Source organism: Pelobates fuscus, chromosome 1 (genome assembly GCF_036172605.1).
Source record: "Pelobates fuscus isolate aPelFus1 chromosome 1, aPelFus1.pri, whole genome shotgun sequence".
Taxonomy (NCBI): Eukaryota; Metazoa; Chordata; class Amphibia; order Anura; family Pelobatidae; genus Pelobates; species Pelobates fuscus.
Window position 1 is genome coordinate 476397663 of NC_086317.1, and position 14643 is coordinate 476412305.

Here is a 14643-nt window from a genome sequence, read left to right on the forward strand (position 1 = left end):
GCTGAGTCATTTCATTCAAGTTTGATTTTAATTCCATCTGCCACTATGCTCAGCCAATCTATAGCTGGCTGAGCTTAATGGGAGTTACCTAATAATTCATAGCAGGGTTGCGTATCCTTGAATTAAGCTCTGCTGCATTCCTGATTATCTGTAGTCTCACCATGTGCATTCTAGTATGTAAAGTGAATGTATTGTTTAATCCCTCTCCTCAGCTGATCCTGGTCACTGTCTCTTTAAGAGCAGGTTGTGTATCTGTGGAGGGGCGTGGTTTAGTCCAGCCTCAGCCCCTGTCAGTCTGGTTGTAGGGGTGGGGCTTGTTCATGCCTCACTGCTGTGCTGAGAGCTCTCAGTATTAGTCTGGAGCTTCCTGCACCCTGCATCCTTCCTGCCTGGCATGCCAGCCCTGGATACATTGTAACCCTCCACCCCCCCATCCTTCCATGGTAGCTCCCCTGGATACATTGTAATAGTACCTCCATGTGATTGGATTCACTGGAAGAGCTCACCAGGTGGGGGGGTCCACACCAGGACCACTTTCAAAGTGTTCATTGCTGGCTGTGACTTTGCTGATCTGCACCTCCTGAGCCCCTGCAGGGGGAGGGACCCTGTGACTTTGGATTTAAGGGACAGGAAAATAGCCCTGGGCTCCTGGAAACTTGCTGGGTTCCTGCAGTGTGGATGGTGAGTCTCCTGGATATTGTGCCAATCTATAGCACTGCTAGCTCAGCAGGTATCTAGTGACAGCTCACACAGCATGCTGGGACAGCTTGACACCCAGGGGGGGGCTGAGGGTAATGGGAGATGGAGTTCTGAACCTCACTGTGTGCCAAGCTGATCCAGCAGTGCCAGCCAGGTCTGTAATCATTAGATGCACTCTGACCCTGTTATCACTGCTCTGTTTATCACCCTGTTTAACCCCTTTACCCTTGGACCTGCCCTGGTAATGTCAGCATTGAGCAGCTTGATCCAATGTATAAATAATAATATAATATATGGGGAGGGATACAGGGAGAGGAAGCTGGCTTGGGATGGACAGACCTCTAGCTTTGTATTCTATGCTAATATCATCAATATCAAGCTCCTTCTTAAATGAAACCCTTAGTAATTCTAACCAACCTCTGTCATCAAAGTGTCTGTTTCTCTGTCTAATCCCTTCCTCCTTCTAATACACAGATAGTGACCCCATTTCTCCTTATTATGTGGGTGGTGGTGGTGGTGGTGGTGGTGGTGGTGGTGGTGGTGGTGGTGGTGGTTTTGAAGGGTGTGTTTGTGGGTACTCCCCTTGCATTTAGAGTGTAGGAGTTTCTTATTCCATTGAATTGCTTTTTGTTCTTGCTCCAGATGAATAATACCCAGTTCACAATTTGAACTGACCATGCTGCCGTGTGTGTGTGTGTGTGTGTGTGTGTGTGTGTTAGAATGAAGTACAGTGTGGTTTAGTATATTGTAATGTTTTCTGACTGTGTGAAAATACTTATTATAGCTTATTCACCAAACAGTGAATTATAAACATGAATTTTGTCCACAACATCAAAATTGGGGGAAAACCAGCCGTGTTGGAGAAATCTGCTCTTTTTGCCCCAAATTCCCTGTTCAATTTGTCCTAATTCTTGGTTTATGGAATAAACTGCTTGGTCTCGTAGTGATAAAGTGACTTGTAATGAATTGGAAAAAGAACTCCGTAAAATTTGCTATTTTTGGTCAATATCTGATAGTCACCTTGCTATTAAATTGTCATTTCAATGTTTAGAAATCAAATAAAAATTGCCAGCCCTTATTAAAATGCTTTTATTTTAATATAATATATTTTATTTCTATTATTGCTTTATTTATTTCGACGTTTTTGAAGAGAAGGCTGATTGCTAATAACATCGTGATACAACATATTTACTCTTTAAAACAAGGCTTGCGCTGTTACTGTACGGATTTAACCCTTCACTATCCTGCCATAGTGTCTATCTAAGGGGTTAAGGCAGGAGGCTAGCGGTTTGCCTGGCTCACAAATATTCTGCGATAACCCCTATTATATTTCTCAATAGAAACCTCCATCTCTTAGTGAAGCTCCAGTAACAAGCTATTGATTTTTGTAATATTTCTGCCTGTGTTCCTCGTAGATGCCTCGGGAATATTTGTGATCCGCTTGTTTCCAGTCCTTTAAATCCACGTGCGCGTTGGGATTATCTGCTGCTTCAAGTGGAGCTGTCAGAGAGAATATAAGGCGAAGAGAACATTACAGTGATCGTATCTGAGTGCTGTGCCCTTAAATCTGTTAGTCCATAATACGACTAGTGGTCCTACAGTTGGCGCATAGCCCTCTGCCACTGTTGGCCACATAGCCGCTTTAATCAAGTACTATTCCACTCGCTGGGTGATCTAATTACAGATGTTTGTATATTCTCTGATTATAAAGATACTCTAATGAACCAGTATTTCTAAGCCTTGGATACCCACGATATCGGGAAATTTTGGCCTTGGATTGTCCGTACTCTGGATTCACGATTTGGTGAATACAAGTCTAGAAACATATATATATATATATGAAACTAAATCTGAATGGCAAAATGTATAAAAATAGATGGACTAAATAGTAATTAATTATTTCCCCCCCCAAATTGACTATTTTCATTCAGATTCCATTTACACATACTTTGGAGTTTAGTCGCGATCACGGCTTGATGTGAAAACCTAATGAAATAATTTAAGCTGAAAGATTGACGCTATGTATGTGCATATGTTGGCTAAAACCTCACACTTCTCAAACAATTCACTTTTCCGTAAATAAACCACTTTTCATTTTTGCTGCCTTGTAAACTTTAGAATCTATATATAGATCCAAATCTGAATGAATTAATCACGTAAAGGATCCCTCCGGCAGGGTTTGGCAGCATGTGAATACTGGAAGGTAGTTCTCGCCAGTCATCCTCTGCCCCATGTGAAACTCACAGCAGAATAAGGAAAAACTGGCTTACGATCAGACTGTGTTATTGCCATTTTCCTGTCTGTCAAAGTGTCTTTTTAACAATTTTATTAGGGCAGTGCATGTTTTATTGATTAATATTTAATGTCAATCCTTATCTGTCGTGAATGGGATAAAATACAACCTAATACCCAGGTAACACTGTGATCCTACACAAAATGAATGAGAGTCCAGCAAGTGTATAGATGTGGCCCATCTCATAATGAAATGGCATGATTGTGCACCCCCATCGCCTCAGCTGTTATAGCTACACAAACAAAAAATTGTGACATCACATGTAAATTTAAATGATTTCAAGAATCGAAATAAATCTTCGTGCTTCCGGCTGGTTGGCACAATGATACAAAGGCCATTTGTGCTTTTGGAGGCATTATTAATTTGGCACAGGAACAGGGCAAACATTGGGTTAAGCAACCTCTTACAAAGAAAATGTATTATACTAAGATCACATATTGCGTAATCCAAACAGGCTTTATAACTCGATCGCTGTATGTTTACTTGGTCCCCAACCAATTCCCCTGCGGGACATTTCCTTGTTTCTAGTGACATGACCGCCAACATTTATCGTACATCAGGAGGCAAGGGGGAGTAACAAAAAGGTATTCCTTGGGAACATTCCTTCGGTATCAATGGGCATTGGTCCACTTCTAGAACGCTTCCTTATTTGTTGTAAATCTCTCCTGGAGTTCTTCATTGGAATTTACTGAGTCAGCTGGAAAACCAGTCCCCATAGAGAATGCTCGTCCTGTAAAATGTGTAGAGTTGTAGATTGGATCTGCATAGACGGTGTGTCTTGGGCCATAGCACATCCTTCATTTTTTAAAACAAAACATAGTGGAGTGTGTATAAAACAGTAATAATCAGATCACCTAAACAGAATACTGTGACTGGATACAGAAGTCATTCAGACGTTGACCCTAGATTCAAATAGACAAAGCTCTGCGTTTAAAAAAAGCGATATACAACAAACAGTGTGACACTGGTTATAATAACTTTAATTGTGCTGATATCCGACTCACACAAGTAGAGACTAATAAAAGCCTGCTCTGGGGTGTAGGGCTGTAGGTGTCCTTAATACTGAATGATGGCTACACTATATTACCTGCGGGGAACCCCATATACGCCTTCTGGCTTCAATCTGATTATTGTGGAGAAGCTAATCTCTCGCTTTATCTAATGATGGGAAGGGGAGTACTGACCCCACACCCACATCCAGTGTTTTTACTCCAATGCGGTGTTTGGAACATTGTGTCTGTTCTTCATTGGTGAGTTTGACTTTACTACAAACTGTGTGCAGATTGCCTGTTTTCATGTAGGGAATTCCAATAACCGTACGTGTCTGTATTAGACAGGAGGCTGGTGGAATTTGCCTATAGTGCCTACTGCATGTGACAGAGATTTGGGTTCCTCCTATATAGACACTTTATTATTATTATTAGGTATTTATCAAGCGCCATCACATTCCACAGCGCAGTCTTTGGGTACAATTGGTACCAGTTAAAAGACAAAGCTAAAAATGGTCCAAAATGTAGCTGCAGTAAGAATTCGAAGGTTATGTTTAAAACGAACGGACAAGCTTTCAAACGATTTAAAAGATTTTGGTAAATGTGTCATTTGCTTAGCTATGCTCCTATTGGTCTACAAGTTAAACCCTATTCTTTACATAACCCTCAATTGTTCAAAGGGTATGATTTGTGTGATTGTATCTTCTACGTACTGACATTTTACATGTATTTTTCATTGTGAATGTCTGCACTTGATTTTGGCAGTACCTGTGGTTATAGAATCTGTGTGCCCTTATCTGTGGATTGTACGTCTGGCATTCTAAACCCTTTGAATCTTGGGTCTGTTTTAATTATCACCTGTACAGTTCACAACAAGGGAACTCTTGTAATTAAAGATAATTGGCAGTATTGCATGGAGGTGACGTGGCTAGTTTTGCAAGTAAAGTTACCGTATTTAATTCACAAAGATCTAATTACAATTAAAGGAAATAGACCAAGGATCGATTTCGCACGTTTTGGGGAACATTTCTCCCACTTCAGATGTTCTAATAATGGTCTGAGTTACACTTTGACAAGTTTGTCATTTGTAGTTTCTTCATAAGTGACCCAGTTTAATTCAATGTGAATTGCTGTATTAAAAACATTTTGCAAGGTTTTTTCGCCCTCCATCTTATTAACAATAAAACGTCTTTTCAATCCCTTCTTGAATTTGTACGGACTATACCTTCTGTCATTACAGAGCGTGCATTGGATGGTTTTTGTTTTATTAAGTCTGATTCCTAAATCTCTATCCTAGATATTCATTGCAAGGAATAAAGACTAATAATCTAAAATATACCATAAAATTTTCCCTTTTACTAATTGAAATGTAAAAAAAATAAATAGTGGAATTTAAAAATTGTAACTTCCCAAAAATCATGTGGCTTGCTCGTGTCCACAGCCACCCCTCGGATGTCCAGCTGTACTTCCTGTGCCCACATTGAGCCGCCTCGCTAACTGTGTTGTGTAAATAGGACAGGTGTCTACATGCTCTAGACCAGAGTAACAAATTATGCAAAAGAATGCAGTCAAAGTTTCACTGGGGCGCTTGGGGAAAAAAAATCTAAAACAAACCTGTTTTCTTTGCTGGATTCTGCACTGTTTAGTGGTCCTTGTGGGTTGTTTTTATTACCCCCTTCAGCAGTAACCAAGACAAAACATGTAGAGACAGTCTCTGTGCTGGGTTAAACATCTATGGATTGCTTGTGCTGTCATGTAGTTAGTTGTAATGTGTCTCTGGGTTGCTGCGTAGTTGTGGAAGCTAATCGGTAATGTCTGTAATCTGCACATTTTATGATTTATTATATATGTTTTTTTTTTTTATTTTTTATTTTTTTTTTTGGAGGTTGTTTGATGGCAGACACACGCAATATGAAATATTGCCATTATTGAATACAATGTGTTCTGTGTCAGTCATGCTGATGTAAGACACAAGGAGCAGTGCAGTGTCCGGTGGAGGGGAAGTGCGTTTATTATTATTACATATGTAAGTGGCAATTATGAAGATGATAGGAAGCCTATAATTACGTATACATTGATTCTTGCAATTATTGACGGTCTGCTTTTATTCCTACAGACTACTGCGATATCAGATTGTCGACTTCGATATTATTCAACCTTTGAGAATACATAGATCGGTCTGTGTTCTTGGTTACAGGTTCAACATTCAACATTGAAAACGAAACTACTGTAGTGAAAAAGGATTAAACAAGAAAAAATATAAAATAATTTACACACGGCCCCATTTTCATTGGACTTTACCTTGGGCATAAATAAGGGTCTGTGGCGGGCTTGGGAACCTGTATCTTGAACAATTGAAATCATTTGAGGTTGGCTGAGGTTGATGTGAGCTGTTACTTGTGTAGATGACACAGTGAGGAGCTAGACAGGCAATGGGAGTGCAAACCGGCAGATATGTAGCTGGTCTCAATGAAGTGGTCTGGGTGCCAGGTCCCCCAGGTTTTAACCCTTCAGATGTAAATATATGCGAAAATCGCATTCAGCGTGCAGAACGACCATAGGAAAGCATTGAGAAATGCTTTCCTATGGGAGTTTTTAATGAACGCGTGCGTGGCTCTGGCCGCCATGCGCATTCCGCTCCACTCAGGAGCTAACGTCAGTGGGAGGAGAGGTCACCGGCGCTGGGTTAAAGTAAGTAGCTGAAGGAGTTTGATTATATAGTGTCAATGGGCCAGGCCATTATTTTCGCTAAAGTGTAAATTGTCAGAAAATCTAAGTGAATTTTCCAAATCCTCTTTATTTCCAGTTAAGGAATTTTAGCTTAAAGTATTTTAATTGCAAATCCTGGAAGTTGGCTATGATTTCAGTTTGTCTGCTCTGACCTTAAATTTGAAATTCACTTTGAATTCTTACTTTTGTGAAAAACCCTGCACAAGTTGTCAAACAGAGCAGGGTTATATCTTAATCTTGTTTTCTTCCACTGAGGCACCACAGACAGGGCCCCCATCAGGGCGTGCAGGCAATCAGTTGTGTTATTGCTGACTTTTCTATTTCATTGACATCCTGCTCATTAAATGACCACTATAGTGCCAGGAAAGCATACTCGTTTTCCTGGCACTATAGTGCCCTGAGGGTGCCTCCACCCTCAGGGTCCCACTCCCGTGGCGCTGAAGGGGGAGGAAGGGGTTAATCCCTTACCTTTTTTCCAGCGCCGGGCTCCCTCTGCGCTGGGACTCTCCTCCCTCTTCTGACGTCCCAGGCTGAATGCGCGCGCATTCAGCCAGTCTCATAGGAAAGCATTCTCAATGCTTTCCTATGAACGCTGGCGTCTTCTCACTGTGAAAATCACAAAGAGAAGCGCGGAATCGCCTCTAGCGGCTGTCAATGAGACAGCCACTAGAGGCTGGATTAACCCGTTTGTAAACATAGCAGTTTCTCTGAAACTGCTATGTTTACAGCAAAAAGGGTTAAACCTAGCTGGACCTGGCACCCAGACCACTTCATTAAGCTGAAGTGGTCTGGGTGCCTATAGTGGTCCTTTAATCCAGGGCTCTTGGATTGTTTGGTGATTTTTTGCAGTTATCCAGCACCTTACAATTAGACCTTGACAAGAGGTTTCTACTGCAGCCATATCTTCTTCACCATAACTGATATGAGCCCAGAAATCTGGCTACTGTATTCTACCGCTTATTTTCAGGGGATGCTCGTAATATATAGGCCCTACACCAAAAAGAAACCCTACTTAAGATATTCGCTAGTTCGCTAGTCTATGTTCAGGACATTTTCCCCAAACATAGATTTGCGGGATTTCGTGCGCTAGAGAATTGGTCTATGTTCGTGGGAATTCCCTGAACGTAGGCCTGCTTTCTTGCTAGTGCCTCCTCACTTACCTGCAAATTCTCTATACGACCATGTCATAAGAACGGAATCTGGTTTGTAAGTGAGGACCACCTATAATATATAACAATAAGACATCCCCTGAAAATAAGCCAGAATTTGTTCTTTGAAGCAAAGATTAAAATAAGATCCGGTAGTGCATAATATAACACATTAACGCTACATTCTAATTAAACATTAACGCACAAATATTATGAAAACTGCAATAATTACACTTGCAGGGTTAAGGGTTGTGGGAGTTGGCACCCAGACCACTCCAAGTGGTCTGGGTGCCTGGAGTGTCCCTTTAATTTCGGACGGTTTGTTAAAATGAACCAATTCGTCAGTTCACTTACCTGATGCTCCGGTCGGGGCTGACTGATTCGAGTAGATCACAGAGTTGAACAGCAGTAGGAATCCCAAGTCTATCCCCTAAAGGGTGAATTGCAGGAGAATTTCAAAATCTAGGTTAACCCCTTAAGGACCAAACTTCTGGAATAAAAGGGAATCATGACATGTCACACATGTCATGTGTCCTTAAGGGGTTAAAAGAGCCAAAATGTAATAATTCTCCAATTCAGCTCATCGTCAAAATCCACTATTTTGGTCTAGATTTTACAATTCTTCTTCAATTCATCCTTTACTGAACAGTCAGGCATAGTAATATACAGTGTGAGTATATCACAGAGCTCCCCACTGCACAGCTCCTCACAGTAATATACAGTGTGTGTATCACAGAGCTCCACACTGCACAGCTATTAAACTCACAGTAATATACAGTGTGTGAGTATGTCACAGAGCTCCACACTGCACAGCTAGTAAACTCACAGTAATATACAGTGTGTGTATCACAGAGCTCCACACTGCACAGCTATTAAACTCACAGTAATATACAGTGTGTGAGTATGTCACAGAGCTCCACACTGCACAGCTAGTAAACTCACAGTAATATACAGTGTGTATCACAGAGCTCCACACTGCACAGCTATTAAACTCACAGTAATATACAGTGTGTGAGTATATCACAGAGCTCCCCACTGCACAGCTCCTCACAGTAATATACAGTGTGTGTATCACAGAGCTCCACACTGCACAGCTATTAAACTCACAGTAATATACAGTGTGTGAGTATGTCACAGAGCTACACACTGCACAGCTAGTAAACTCACAGTAATATACAGTGTGTGAGTATATCACAGAGCTCCACACTGCACAGCTAGTAAACTCACAGTAATATACAGTGTGTGTATCACAGAGCTCCACACTGCACAGCTATTAAACTCACAGTAATATACAGTGTGTGAGTATGTCACAGAGCTCCACACTGCACAGCTAGTAAACTCACAGTAATATACAGTGTATCACAGAGCTCCACACTGCACAGCTATTAAACTCACAGTAATATACAGTGTGTGAGTATATCACAGAGCTCCCCACTGCACAGCTCCTCACAGTAATATACAGTGTGTGTATCACAGAGCTCCACACTGCACAGCTATTAAACTCACAGTAATATACAGTGTGTGAGTATGTCACAGAGCTACACACTGCACAGCTAGTAAACTCACAGTAATATACAGTGTGTGTATCACAGAGCTCCACACTGCACAGCTATTAAACTCACAGTAATATACAGTGTGTGAGTATGTCACAGAGCTACACACTGCACAGCTAGTAAACTCACAGTAATATACAGTGTGTGAGTATATCACAGAGCTCCCCACTGCACAGCTAGTAAACTCACAGTAATATACAGTGTGTGTATCACAGAGCTCCCCACTGCACAGCTATTAAACTCACAGTAATATACAGTGTGTGAGTATATCACAGAGCTCCGCACTGCACAGCTATTAAACTCACAGTAATATACAGTGTGTGAGTATATCACAGAGCTCCACACTGCACGGCTAGTAAACTCACAGTAATATACAGTGTGTGTATCACAGAGCTCCCCACTGCACAGCTAGTAAACTCACAGTAATATACAGTGTGTGTATCACAGAGCTCCACACTGCACAGCTATTAAACTCACCGTAATATACAGTGTGTATCACAGAGCTCCACACTGCACAGCTATTAAACTCACAGTAATATACAGTGTGTGAGTATATCACAGAGCTCCACACGGCACAGCTATTAAACTCACAGTAATATACAGTGTGTGTATCACAGAGCTCCCCACTGCACAGCTATTAAACTCACAGTAATATACAGTGTGTGTATCACAGAGCTCCCCACTGCACAGCTAGTAAACTCACAGTAATATACAGTGTGTGAGTATATCACAGAGCTCCACACTGCACAGCTAGTAAACTCACAGTAATATACAGTGTGTTTATCACAGAGCTCCACACTGCACAGCTATTAAACTCACCGTAATATACAGTGTGTGTATCACAGAGCTCCACACTGCACAGCTATTAAACTCACAGTAATATACAGTGTGTGTATCACAGAGCTCCACACTGCACAGCTATTAAACTCAGTAATATGCAGTGTGTGTATCACAGATCTCTACTGCACAGCTAGTAAACTCACAGTAATATACAGTGTGTGAGTATATCACAGAGCTCCACACTGCACAGATATTAAACTCACAGTAATATACAGTGTGTGTATCACAGAGCTCCACACTGCACAGCTATTAAACTCACAGTAATATACAGTGTGTGTATCACATAGCTCCACACTGCACAGCTATTAAACTCACAGTAATATACAGTGTGAGTATATCACAGAGCTCCACACTGCACAGCTATTAAACTCACAGTAATATACAGTGTGTGTATCACAGAGCTTCACACTGCACAGCTATTAAACTCACAGTAATATACAGTGTGTGTATCACAGAGCTCCACACTGCACAGCTATTAAACTCACAGTAATTTACAGTGTGTGAGTATATCACAGAGCTCCACACTGCACCGCTAGTAAACTCACAGTAATATACAGTGTGTGTATCACAGAGCTCCACACTGCACCGCTAGTAAACTCACAGTAATATACAGTGTGTGTATCTCAGAGCTCCACACTGCACAGCTATTAAACTCACAGTAATATACAGTGTGTGTATCACAGAGCTCCACACTGCACAGCTATTAAACTCACAGTAATATACAGTGTGTGTATCACAGAGCTTCACACTGCACAGCTATTAAACTCACAGTAATATACAGTGTGTGTATCACAGAGCTCCACACTGCACAGCTATTAAACTCACAGTAATTTACAGTGTGTGAGTATATCACAGAGCTCCACACTGCACCGCTAGTAAACTCACAGTAATATACAGTGTGTGTATCACAGAGCTCCACACTGCACCGCTAGTAAACTCACAGTAATATACAGTGTGTGTATCTCAGAGCTCCACACTGCACAGCTAGTAAACTCACAGTAATATACAGTGTGTGTATCACAGAGCTCCCCACTGCACAGCTATTAAACTCAGTAATATACAGTGTGTGAGTATATCACAGAGCTCCACACTGCACAGCTAGTAAACTCACAGTAATATACAGTGTGTATCACAGAGCTCCACACTGCACAGCTATTAAACTCACAGTAATATACAGTGTGTGTATCACAGAGCTCCACACTGCACAGCTATTAAACTCACAGGAATATACAGTGTGTGTATCACAGAGCTCCACACTGCACAGCTAGTAAACTCACAGTAATATACAGTGTGTGTATCACAGAGCTCCACACTGCACAGCTAGTAAACTCACAGTAATATACAGTGTGTGTATCACAGAGCTCCCCACTGCACCGCTATTAAACTCACAGTAATATACAGTGTGTGTATCTCAGAGCTCCACACTGCACAGCTAGTAAACTCACAGTAATATACAGTGCGTGTATCACAGAGCTCCACACTGCACAGCTATTAAACTCAGTAATATACAGTGTGTGAGTATATCACAGAGCTCCACACTGCACAGCTATTAAACTCACAGTAATATACAGTGTGTGTATCACAAAGCTCCACACTGCACAGCTAGTAAACTCACAGTAATATACAGTGTGTGTATCTCAGAGCTCCACACTGCACAGCTAGTAAACTCACAGTAATATACAGTGTGTGTATCACAGAGCTCCACACTGCACAGCTATTAAACTCAGTAATATACAGTGTGTGAGTATATCACAGAGCTCCACACGGCACAGCTATTAAACTCACAGTAATATACAGTGTGTGAGTATATCACTGAGCTCCCCACTGCACAGCTATTAAACTCACAGTAATATACAGTGTGTGAGTATATCACTGAGCTCCCCACTGCACAGCTATTAAACTCACAGTAATATACAGTGTGTGTATCACAGAGCTCCACACTGCACAGCTAGTAAACTCACAGTAATATACAGTGTGTGAGTATATCACAGAGCTCCACACTGCACAGCTAGTAAACTCACAGTAATATACAGTGTGTGTATCACAGAGCTCCACACTGCACAGCTAGTAAACTCACAGTAATATACAGTGTGTGTATCACAGAGCTCCACACTGCACAGCTAGTAAACTCACAGTAATATACAGTGTGTGTATCACAGAGCTCCACACTGCACAGCTATTAAACTCACAGTAATATACAGTGTGTGTATCACAGAGCTCCACTCTGCACAGCTAGTAAACTCACAGGAATATACAGTGTGTGTATCACAGAGCTCCACACTGCACAGCTAGTAAACTCACAGTAATATACAGTGTGTGAGTATATCACAGAGCTCCCCACTGCACAGCTAGTAAACTCACAGTAATATACAGTGTGTATCACAGAGCTCCACACTGCACAGCTATTAAACTCACAGTAATATACAGTGTGTGTATCACAGAGCTCCACACTGCACAGCTAGTAAACTCACAGGAATATACAGTGTGTATCACAGAGCTCCACACTGCACAGCTAGTAAACTCACAGTAATATACAGTGTGTATCACAGAGCTCCACACTGCACAGCTATTAAACTCACAGTAATATACAGTGTGTGTATATCACAGAGCTCCCCACTGCACAGCTAGTAAACTCACAGTAATATACAGTGTGTGTATCACAGAGCTCCACACTGCACAGCTAGTAAACTCACAGTAATATACAGTGTGTATCACAGAGCTCCACACTGCACAGCTATTAAACTCACAGTAATATACAGTTTGTGTATCACAGAGCTCCACACTGCACAGCTATTAAACTCACAGTAATATACAGTGTGTATCACAGAGCTCCACACTGCACAGCTAGTAAACTCACAGTAATATACAGTGTGTGTATCACAGAGCTCCACACTGCACAGCTAGTAAACTCACAGTAATATACAGTGTGTATCACAGAGCTCCACACTGCACAGCTATTAAACTCACAGTAATATACAGTGTGTGTATCACAGAGCTCCACTCTGCACAGCTAGTAAACTCACAGGAATATACAGTGTGTGTATCACAGAGCTCCACACTGCACAGCTAGTAAACTCACAGTAATATACAGTGTGTGAGTATATCACAGAGCTCCCCACTGCACAGCTAGTAAACTCACAGTAATATACAGTGTGTATCACAGAGCTCCACACTGCACAGCTATTAAACTCACAGTAATATACAGTGTGTGTATCACAGAGCTCCACACTGCACAGCTAGTAAACTCACAGGAATATACAGTGTGTGTATCACAGAGCTCCACACTGCACAGCTAGTAAACTCACAGTAATATACAGTGTGTATCACAGAGCTCCACACTGCACAGCTATTAAACTCACAGTAATATACAGTGTGTGTATCACAGAGCTCCCCACTGCACAGCTAGTAAACTCAGTAATATACAGTGTGTGTATCACAGAGCTCCACACTGCACAGCTAGTAAACTCACAGTAATATACAGTTTGTGTATCACAGAGCTCCACACTGCACAGCTATTAAACTCACAGTAATATACAGTGTGTGAGTATATCACAGAGTTCCACACTGCACAGCTAGTAAACTCACAGTAATATACAGTGTGTGTATCACAAAGCTCCACACTGCACAGCTAGTAAACTCACAGTAATATACAGTGTGTGCATCACAGAGCTCCACACTGCACAGCTATTAAACTCACAGTAATATACAGTGTGTGAGTATATCACAGAGCTCCACACTGCACAGCTATTAAACTCACAGTAATATACAGTGTGTGTATCACAAAGCTCCACACTGCACAGCTAGTAAACTCACAGTAATATACAGTGTGTGTATCACAGAGCTCCACACTGCACAGCTATTAAACTCACAGTAATATACAGTGTGTGTATCACAGAGCTCCACACTGCACAGCTATTAAACTCACAGTAATATACAGTGTGTGTATCACAGAGCTCCACACTGCACAGCTAGTAAACTCACAGTAATATACAGTGTGTGTATCACAGAGCTCCACACTGCACAGCTAGTAAACTCACAGTAATATACAGTGTGTGTATCACAGAGCTCCACACTGCACAGCTATTAAACTCACAGTAATATACAGTGTGTGTATCACAGAGCTCCACACTGCACAGCTATTAAACTCACAGTAATATACAGTGTGTGAGTGTATCACAGAGCTCCACACTGCACAGCTATTAAACTCACAGTAATATACAGTGTGTGAGTATATCACAGAGCTCCACACTGCACCCCTATTAAACTCACAGTAATATACAGTGTGTGTATCACAGAGCTCCACACTGCACAGCTAGTAAACTCACAGTAAAGGGTGGAGTGAATAAGTGAATCACGTTATCTATAAGGTTAATATTTGGGGTGCTGACGGT

At 41.5% G+C, this 14643-nt stretch overlaps 1 protein-coding gene across 4 annotated transcripts in view; it reads left to right on the forward strand.

The window, feature by feature from the left end:
• Window positions 1–319: 319 nt before the first annotated feature.
• Window positions 320–14643, forward strand: part of GDPD5 (glycerophosphodiester phosphodiesterase domain containing 5) — a 225507-nt gene continuing 211183 nt past the window's right edge. For 2 of the 4 annotated variants that reach the window (XM_063432230.1, XM_063432266.1), the window contains exon 1: window positions 320–681. The gene's annotated coding sequence lies outside the window, so the exon portion shown is untranslated. Of the gene's footprint in view, window positions 682–708; window positions 854–3554; window positions 3577–14643 lie in introns of those variants that run through there. The other 2 variants (XM_063432238.1, XM_063432256.1) reach the window with 2 other exon arrangements.